The sequence below is a fragment of the Mchenga conophoros genome, linkage group LG5 (genome assembly GCF_057382185.1).
Source record: "Mchenga conophoros isolate Kocher_MC1m ecotype Shallow Benthic linkage group LG5, M_conophoros_male_GT1.1, whole genome shotgun sequence".
NCBI classification, from domain to species: Eukaryota; Metazoa; Chordata; class Actinopteri; order Cichliformes; family Cichlidae; genus Mchenga; species Mchenga conophoros.
Window position 1 is genome coordinate 6,497,795 of NC_140530.1, and position 11,043 is coordinate 6,508,837.

Sequence of the window (11,043 nt, forward strand, 5' to 3'; positions counted from 1 at the left end):
CTTTATATCATTTTTTTAATGTTATGTGCACAATTATTAGATCTTAGTGTAGACAAAATGCATGTGACATATAGCTCAATATTGTGCCTGATGGTGGCTTGGGAGTCAACTGATGGGAAATGGTGCTAACTCTCTACTAAGTCACGATACACAGGGGAAACAGGTCTTACGTTTCAGAATGGACTGCAAACAACATTCATAGCAAAAGAGGCTCTAGTCAGTTGTCTTGTTTAGAGAACACTATAGTGGGGCTGTGAGTCTTAAGCCAGGGGCGTTCCAGAACAAGCGGCATGCACGTCATATCAAAAATGTAAAGGTAGATATTTTAACTGTGATTTCCAGAGAGCAGAAGAGACTGGTGGGGGGTAATATGGGCAAGATTGTTGCCACTTAGAGTGGAGACCTGGAGTGGGCCTTCTAACAGAATGTCAAGTTGTTTAGTTAGTTTTTTTATGTCCAAAAAACTTTGTTCCTCCCTGGAATAATTTAAAGTTTGGTGAGACACGGAATCATTTTCACATCAAATCTTGGCTGAAACCATTAAATGAAATAAGAAGGTCTTTTGGTCACTGGGGGCAGGATTCAATGAAATGTTCTTTCTCGCCACAGTATAAACACGTCCCAGTCACAGTTCTTCTGCTACTGTCCTCCAGAGATAGGTGAGACCTTAGAATTGCATCGGTTCAGCACCTAATTCATCATACTCGCTCTCTTTCCATGTTCAGTGAAAGTGGAAACTATCCACAAAGAAGCCTCACAGGAACTATAAGCTTAAGTGAGGCAGTCCTTATGAATGTGGTTGTCCATCCCAGTACCCATAGAATCAAGTGAGTGAAGGTAATCAGGCAATACTTGAGCAGCTAATTCACTGCTCGTGTAATTATTTAATCAATGAGAAAAAGCCCAATGGGAAGCTTTGTCCTCCCAACTACTGTCCTCAGCCAAAATCCAAACAAATCAATGGAGTAACCCTCCACACTTCTTCCTGTCACAGACTAAATATTCTGGGAGCAGCAGCATCTGAACTTCAACCTTTATCAAATACACATTGAAATTTAATAATGAACTCAGGCAGTAAGAAATGCTAATGAAGCTCTTGCTTATACTAAGTCCATTTGAGTGTTCTGCCCCTTAATATATGAATAATAAATAACGTCGACAGAAGACGTCTCGTGTAGAGGTGAGATGACAGAGGACTCACTCATGTTCTCCCAGCAGAGCTCCATGAAAGGTAATGGCTCTCTGGATTAGGTACATGTCCGTCAAGTCCATAATCACCAGACCTGAACTCACACTCAGCACAGAAGTATCAAAGTTGAACAGGTTTAATGCAGACAGCAGAATGTTTGACTCAGACAATAACAACAGAGGGGAGCAGGTGGGAGGGCTGGCTGGGTTTTAGCTGAAGCTTGATCCATAGGAAGTCCAAAGGTACGCACGCGCACACACTTCACAATGACAGTGGGTTTGGCACAGAAAAGAAGTCAGCCTTAAGAAGGCAGCAGGTGATGACCGCTTGCAAAACCAGTGAGTTAATCAGCAAACCATTTTCAGGTATGCTCGCCAGGAGGGCTGAAAGGCACAGAGGTGCACCCAACTCTGAAACCAAGTAACAGATTAAAACTTACTCACACTGACTGGAGAAAGAGGGAGCACAAGCAGGATCGACAGACAGAAAAGGTCAGCACAGGTGGATGATAACTGACTTTGGTAGCTCCTATTATCACCTGTAGCTCAGTAGGTGGAGTAGGTCATCCACGAATCAGAGGGTTGGTGGTTTGATTCCTGGCTGTATGCCAGAGTATTCTTGGGAAAATAGCAAAGTCCCACGTTGCTCTCTGATGCGAATATCAGAGTGTGACTGTTTGGTCAAAACCACTTAGGTGTAGAAAAACGTGCTTGTGACTGGGTGAATGAGGCATGTTGTATAAAAGCGCTTTGAGTGATTTACCAGTTACAACCCTCACACATGGTTATAAGCTTTGAGAATTCACTGAAAGTTATTTTGTGTGGTTTGGGCTCACCATTCATGGGGGCTTCACACTAGAACCCCTGATCCTTTGCAAGAGCCAGTTCAGATGATTCAGATGTCTGATAAGGATGCCCCTCCATCCCCACCTCCAGATCCCAAAGTAGATCCAGAATACTCTGGGGGGATTATTGTCCAGGTACTAGACCCTGACGTAACATTTCATTGTCAAATGCCACTGTTCTGACTTTCTCATCAGCCTACTGCAGTGTGCTGGTGGTGTTAAACTAAAATAGAAATGGTAGTAAACATTATACAGACCCTATGACTACTACACGCTGCCATTATGAGCATGTTATCATGCCCACATACAATATAGCTGCTTTTGATTGTTATAAACTTCAAAAGCATAAAGGCTGTCACACTGTACTTATAGTAGATTATAGTATCTTGATTACAAGGCATATGAAAAACCTAAAAGCAGCAATGCAACATTCCTTTTCTCAGATTTTACTCAGAACTCTTTTCCTTGAGTGGTGCTTCTTATAAAATGCTACTTACAACTGTAATCTATTAAACGTCGCACAGCACTTTAAAAAAAAGTAATCTATTACTTTATCTGTTCAAAGTAGGGCTGTCAACGTTAATGCATTAAAGTGGATTAATCCATCATCACGATTAATTCGATTAAAATCGAATTAATTTGAGTCATTCTGCAGAAGCGCAGAATGACTCAAAGTCCCTGAAATGTCTCTGTCAGCACATCTCGGGCAGTTTGTCCAAAGCTTGTCCATTCTGCGCTTCAGATTTGTTAAATGCATTAAAAATTTTAATCATGATGAGGCGTTAACGCGTTAACGTTGACAGCCCTAGTTCAAACTAATTTTTTAACGCTACTCATTACTTGTAGTATTATCCAGCAACACACATATCTGTACTACAGTTTAATCCAGGGAATTCCCAGAAGGACCAGTCAAGACCTTTTCCCAATTCCCAGAAAATGTAATGACAGGAAACAGGAAAAAAACCAACTTGGGTGCAACACATTCCAAAAATGTCTATTAATGAATACAAATCCTTGTGGCTAATTAGTGGAAACATTCTCCAACTTCCTAGAATGATCTTGAGGAACTATGTTTATATGGTAATGCCTCATTCAGCGCATCAGGCTGCCTGCATCATTACTGCAGTTAGCCTCATACAGGTAGCTAGGACAGGCTACAGGTAGCTAGGACAGGCTACAGGTAGCTAGGACAGGTTACAGGTAGCTAGCAGCCTATTTTGTCAATCAAGCTAACACAATGTCTGTTACCAGCTTTGGCTTGCAACACGGAGGACGGTGGTGCTAAATGCAGATTGTGTGACCAGGTAAGAAGATCTTCAGGAGTGTCAACAAGCAGACTGTGTGATATTTAGAGTCAACATTTCTGAGGAAAGGGCCATAGCATGGCGGGGCGTGGCCTGCGGTGCCGTGCAGGGAAGGCGGACGCACCTGCACGGCATCTGCAATCACGCCCCGCCGACTTAAATATTGTAATGGGTGCTGTGTTTGTGGTGGTTGTGATAATGTTGAGCGGGCAGCGGAAGAGCTCTGTGAGCATTGTGAACAGCAACCGTGTGAGTCAATAAAGTATGCTGCAAAGCATGAACTTGCACCCGGGTCTGCCGTGGTCATTTACACAAAGGCTATAATTTATTGCTTTGTTATTACAGTAGATTGAATACTTTGTGTTCACAGCCTCACACCAGCAGAGAGGCGGGATGTGAAAGTAGCTCATATTTTACTAATACTATTGAACATAAATTCTGAGTTTTTTGGCCTTAATCATGACCTGAATAATTGACATGTCATGTTGTGAACACATGTCTAGATACATCTCCTTGTTGTATTTAGTGCTGCTTTAAAAGCCTAAGGCTAACCTGAAGTTTTTATTAGAAAAAAACATGTTTATTTGCTGGTATTCCTACAAAAACTGGCTTCAGTTCCTGGAATTAAAATGGGCTGATTTCAGGAAAAATATTTAACACTTCTTCTTTTGTCTGCTCCTTTTTCATTTCAAAGCTGCTCAAACTGTGTTGTCCCTCTGAAATACTAATTTCTAATCTTGTTTATCCTGCTCACTCCCAATGAAAACCTTAAAATGTTCAACTCTGCCACCACCAGCTCCTCCTCCTGTGTTTTTGTCAGTGCAACCATCTCCAAACTATACATCATAGCAGGTCTTGCTGCCATCTTGTAAAGCTTCCCTTTCACAAATCACCCCTGACACTCCTCTCCACCCACTCTACCCTGCCTGCACTCGCTTCTTCACCTCTCTTGTGGAGTGTACATTGATTCGGGTGGTTCATCCCATGTATTTAAAGTCATCTTACCTCCAATACCTCTGCTGTTTGCAGCTTTACTGGTACACCTGTCTCCCACACATTCACGCAGATGTATTCTGGCTTGCTTCTACTGAGTTTTGTCCCTTTTCTCTCCAGAGCCCAGCTGCACCTGTCCGGGCTCTCTTTCACCTGTGATCTCTCACTACAGCTCACAGTGTCATCTGCAAACGTCAAAGTCCACAGAGACGTCATGAGTCAACCTATCCATTCACCACTGCAAACATGAAGTGTATCAGAGCTGATCTCTGATGTAATCCCACCCCCACCTTTGACTAATGTGTCACTTCTACTTCAGCAACTCGTTCCCATATCTTCATGTTGTGGCTCATCAGCTTTATCTCTGTAGTTACTCAGCTCTACACATCAACCTTGTTGTTGGAAATTGGTATAATACACTTTTTCGCCTTTTTCAGGCATCCTGTCACTCCTCAAGATTATGTTAAACAATCTGGTTAAAAACGATATCTCCTACCTGTACTAGTATGTCATCTGAACCAACCCTTTCCACTCTAAATCCTCTTCTTAGCTTCTCTCACTTCCACTAACTATCCTCCATCCATCCTCCTCTCACTCTCATTTTCTAAATTCATTGGCTCCTCAATCTACTTCTTCCATCTTCTCAACACACTGTCTTCACTAGTTAGTACAGAGGTTCCCAAAGGGGGGGAGGGGGGGATGAAAAGGAAAAAAAAAACCCAGAATGCTTGGACACTGCTAGCATAATGGACAGCTTTTTGACAGGGCTCCCACACAAACGCAGAGCAGGAGATGAAGCATCGCTGAATATGTTTCCAAACCAAAGACTAGAAAATATGATGAAGCATATCTTTCCTTTGGCTTCACCTGCACAAGTGCCAAGGTGGGTCTCTGTGACAGAATTTGTTTTCCCTGCGTCAGGAGCAGCGCTGGGCTCTCAAATCACAGACAAACAGTATCCCACATGTTTTATTTTTAGTTCACAAACACTTGTTGTAGTGACTAACTACTCCTGACATTTTGGAGATGTTTGCTCTTTATACAGTAAAGTTACATTGGGATACAAATAACATCAGGCTGATCCTGCCATAATTTGTTCCCCCTGTCCAAACCACTTACAAACAGTATCCCACAGTTGTTTATGTTTTTAAACCCATTTTTGAAAAATGTATTGATAGCAATGTTGAATATTATTAAACAGGAAAAAAACAACTACACGTAAAATAATTACACCATGCGCACAGAAAAAAGGCACATACCTTTGACGTTGCGTGACAAACTCTGTATTACTCGTCCACACGTAAACGGCGTTTAAAATCACTGAAAAACTATGTTTTTGCCTTTACATGTGTACGAAAGACCCAAACGCATAGAAACAGCAGCGTTTTCAAAAATACCCGTGTAGGTGTGGACGTAGCGTAAAAGAATCAGTAGTTTATTTCATTGCTACCTGTAATTTATTGCAGTTTACTTTTATTTGTTTAATTGTTTACGAAATCTTTGAGGTGTGAAATAAACCACAGTGGAGTTTGAATATAAAATATGGGTGTGTGTGGCTGGAGGATGTGTTTGTGCGGGGGGGGTGAAGATTTTTCTTGTAAAACTAAGTGGGGCCTAACAAAAAAAGTTTGGGAAACACTGAGTTAGTACATCAATGTCTTCTTTCTTATGTCCAGAGAATAAAACAAGAAAAATATTAGTCATCAGTATTAACAAACCCTAATAGGACTGATTAGGTTATACCACAAAGTTGATACCAATCATATATTTGGTAGAAGGTGGTTCTTCTACCAAATATATGACACTGATACCATCCATCCATCTTCTTCTCCCATCACTCGCAAACAAGACCCCGAGATTCTTGAACTCCTCCACTTGCGGCAGGAACTGATACTTTTTAAAAATTAAGCTATAGTAAGAAATTGAGAAAGTAAACAGTAGCTCCTCGAAGGACAATCCTACTAACTATTTTCGTATAAAATAACATTGTTACATGACAATGCAATCTGAATTCTATTTCAGAAGAATGTACTCCGTTTGAATCTTTTATGTAGGACAAAAGCAGTGAAAGTTCAATTTAAAAATGAACCAAAGGATCACAACTCAGTAATCACAATCATTTCTAATGTGAGATCCACTGGGTTTTTCAGGGTAGTGTTTAGTGTCTATGTGGATTTACACAATTCAACCAGATGTACCAGTCCAACACAGTGCTTCGCATTTGAATAACACAAAGTTAGCATAGCTTGGTTTGGTTTGCAGGATGTTTGCTTTGTACGTTGTTACTTCCCACCTCTGATCAGTGACAAGTTGGTGCTGTGTTCACGCTGATGGATTGTTGTTTCTGGTCTGAGCAGTTTTCATTCTTTATCCTTCATGGAATTAATCAGAAGTAATTTTAATTCTTGAAAGGTTTTAGGTCACCATACATTTTCTCTTTCCACATAAACTCAGTTTAAATGTCAGTATTGGTTGATTAGTAACTGCTATGTTGTTATTTAGAACAGTAGTGCAGGATGGTGACCATTTAACACATATTATATTGCTGTGGAGTTGCACCTGACACTGACTGTAACTAAAAGTACACCCAAACATTTTTAGTTCTCGGTAATGAAAATATTTCCATTTTTACTCACGCGATTAAAAAAAAAAAAAGAACTTATCAGAATTTTTGACTTTCACTCCATCCCCTTGTATGTGTATCTGTGCTCATAAGACACAGCAATTAACAAGAATGTTACATGTGTGTTAAGGAGCTGGAGCACTTTTGTCACCATGCATGTGTCTGTGGGCTGATGATTGATGATGAGCATAGTGATAAAAGTAGTAATCACCCTGCCAGGGAACTGAAGGCACAGTGGCTGCTGTTTCTAAAAAGTGGTGCATTTTCATGTGTGTGGGTTCGCAAACAGATGACATTTGTGTGTATGTCTCATCAACACCCCCTCGCCCAACTGTCTGTCCATCAAGATGTTCCGTGGCACAAGTTTGTGCATGTGTGTGTATGGCCTTTGGATGGGCGCTTGTCGCCTGCTACTACAGTGTAGTGAGTGCGTGCGCGGCTTGCGTAAATGAGCTACCGAGCATGTGTGACATCTTAAATTAGACAACGTTCCTGGCCGCAAAACCATTCAACCCTGCCAAACACAACGCGGACAGGACCATTCATGTGTGGCAGACTATGATGATGAGACACACACAGTCTCTGTCTCTTTCTCTCTCTCTCACACACGCACACAAGCGGACATGGTGACTCATACATCTTAATTAGAAGCTAAGCAGCATCGTGTTAGTATTAGCGAGGAGAGGCGAGCCTGTCACTGGAGGCAAATGAGAAGGGCCACGGTTATATGCACAGTCACATTAATGCATATGAAGTAAATGCATGGCCTAAAGTCCAATTAGTTTACTACCTGTGCATTTGGCAGATTGTGTATGTGTGTGTCTATCTAGGACAACACACATATTGTACATAAATATCAGGTACACACACACTAGTATAAACTTTTGGAAAAAAATTAAATAGCAGTAGCAAAGAAGGGTAAAAGAAAAAGCTGGCTGCTGTTAGTGTATGTTTGTGTGTGAGCGTGGCCTCGACTTTGTAAAGCCAGCGCTCCTAACACGATCTGAAAACCCTACCAAGACCCTGTTGTTTGGCTTGATAGTGTCACCGGTCAGTGGCATTTGTCAGAGTTCAGGAAACACACAAATGCGTGTACATCCATGCTCACTCACACACACGCACAGACAGTGGCATTTGGCCAGAGTCGTGTTGTGGTTTCTGGGAGCAGTGGCGGTGATGGTAGGGGAGTTCACTGACGTTCCATGTTGCCACGGGGACGAACTGACCTTAAACAGCTCGTAGCGAGGGACATACGGGGGAGTTTCCAGTGACTGATCAGCTCACCTTAACATCAAATACACCACATAAACACACAAACGCACGTACACACACGTGCACACACACAATCATATACCACATTGTTGAGTGAGGTATAATAATCAACAGCCCCCTTTCCAGGTATCTATCACACCTCATTAAAGCCGTCTTCTGTTCTCATATCCTCTTTGCTTATTCTCCATCTGACTCCATTCAGATTTATTCAAACTTGACTCTGTCATAGTTTTTATTCCTCATTTTATCCTTCCCCAACTCCTCCTTGTCTCTGCTTCAGGTTTGGTTTGGCCGTGTTGACATCCATCAGGTGTCCAGTTAACTGGTTTAGGCCTAGGTCTAGGTTCATTTTTACATCTACCTCTTTAATTAATTGACACACCCAAATTGATATCTCATAGTAAAAAAGAGTTATCTTCTGCTTATTGAAAATATGCTTTTTTAGTATCCAGGTAAAACCTGACCCTATAGCTAAGTTATAGGGTTTTTTTCCCAGTAACCTGTTGGGTGCTAAGGTGTTTAAAGCAGTGCCCAATAAGAAAGTGAAATACTTGTTGAACAATTTAATTGTTCAGTCGTGGGGAAAAAGTTCATCACATCATCAAACAGATAAAAATAGACTCTCAGTTTCCAGATTAGGCACTAATGAGTAGAAACGACTGGTGGAACTTGTGTTATTTGAACCTCTGACATCTGCAGTTGTGTTCTCTTTGCTTTCATGGTGTCATCCTGCTGAGATCCAAAGGAGTCGCTAAGACATCCAGGAAAAAAAGTTCTGAGTACCTGTGAGTTTGGCAAAGGATTTTAAATGGTCATAAATTATTTATGATGATTCCATCTACTGTCAAGGAAATCATCTCTTTTGGGTTTTTTTTTGTTTTTTGGAAAAAATACTCAAAAGTTAATTTTTTTTTTTTTTACCGGAGTTGAGGCTTTCTCACAACTTTCAGGATTGTGGTTGAGAGAACATTTTTAATTTGAACTTTATTTTTCAACCCTTATAATCCCACACATGGGAAATGTTGTAGTCCTCTGCATTTAACCAGTTCACTCAAAGAAGCAGTGGGGAGCTACCCCTGTCCAAAATACAGGTTGCACCGAGATTTGAACTCAGATTTCTGGATTCAGAGTCCAGAGTGCTAACCATTACACCATGGAACCACCACTTTCAGTCTTGGCGTAGGGATACAATCGTGTATCGCTATTTTATTGACTACATTTGCAAACCAAGCATCCAGGATAGCTCATCTTTTTATTTGGCACTAAGTTTTAGAAAAAAAACAAACGTGGACTTGAGAAAAAAGAAAGTCCATGGTCTTGCTCAGATTTGCTCTTATAGATCTATTGACTTTCATGCTTCTTATCCCCTCCCTATTTGTTTCCTGTCTTTCTTCTCTCTGCCCAACTGGTCGCAGCAGATGGCCCCGCCCCTCCCTGAAGCTGGTTCTGCCGGAGGTTTCTTCCTGTTAAAAGGGAGTTTTTCCTTCTCACTGTCGCCCAAGTGCTTGCTTATATGATTGTGGCGTTTTTCCTCTGTATGTTTAATTGTAGGTTCTACCTTACAATGTAAAGCACCTTGAGGGGACTGTTGTTGTGATGTATAAATAAGTGGAATTGAATTGAATTTTAAAGATTAAGATCCTCGATTGTCATTAAGAATATGAACTGACTGCACTTTGACTAGCACAACTCCACCTTTACATAATCCCATCTATATATTGAGAACAAATATTCTTTAAAATAGATAATTCTGAAAATAGATAATTCTGGCTAATAAAGTGGGCATTTGGCAGAACTGTCCTTAAGTGTAAGTTTATCAGTTTTTTGTTCAGAGCTGTATAAAAGCTGACTAAAACTAAACTAAACTCCATAGATGTTATTTTTCCCACATGATCAAGACTGAAGCCTGACACTGTGCACAACTTGAAAGTAGACGGGGGAGTGATAGACTGCTGAGCTGGAGTTCGATACCATCTAAAAAGTGCATGCAAAATGGCAAAGAGAGCTTTTCAGATTTTTGTCAGCAGCACTTCAACTTTATTTTTACGTGGACCTCCTACCTAGCATGAATGCACAGCCACTAGTTTTTCAAATGCAGTGTGGTTCAATCAGCTTTTACAGCCTGTGATCTGTCAATAGCTTTATGGTTGCTTTTTGTTTGTTTGTTTTATCATGGGTGACTTTACCTGGACCTTTTTCTATTAGAAGTACAGTATTTTTAGAGAAAAACAAAGGTTTCTTTTGAGACTGTTGTTTTTTTTTCAACACTATTCATTTCTAACACCAAAATGTAGACCTTTTATTCAGGGGGCACACATACAAAACATGCTTTGATTTATTTAAGTATATGATAGATCCGTTATTTTTCAGTTCGGTTTGTTTGGTGAACAACTTAACTTACCCTCTATGGCCTCAAACTGCTGGTTTTCGCAGAACGAATATGGTTGTAAAATAAGGTCTTATTGCATGCTCAATCCCAGAAATCGCAGAAAGCTTTGTCTGTTCATCTGGCCAAAGTTTTTTCAGTGGGAGAAAAGTTTCACCTATTTCAAACCTTTCTCCCACTGAAAACGTAATGTCCAGATGAACCGCATCAGCTTTCTGAGATTGTAGGAATACGCTTTCTCTGAAGGTTGTCCAGATGCTGCCTTTAGGATGAGAAGCTCCTTAATGAAAAGTGGTCTGGGCATCTGGCCACGATGCCTCCGACATGCCTCTGAGGAAAGGTGTTCTGGACAAGTCTTACTAGAAAAAGACCCCAGGGCAGACCCAGAATATGCAGGAAGGATTATACTCTCAGCTTTTTTGGCAAATACCT

General features: G+C 40.9%; 1 non-coding gene across 1 annotated transcript; it reads right to left on the reverse strand.

Annotated features, from left to right (window-relative positions):
- Positions 1-9,314: 9,314 nt before the first annotated feature.
- On the reverse strand, positions 9,315-9,386 carry trnaq-cug (transfer RNA glutamine (anticodon CUG)). The gene has a single exon. It is a non-coding gene; the product is annotated as a tRNA-Gln (tRNA).
- Positions 9,387-11,043: the final 1,657 nt, after the last annotated feature.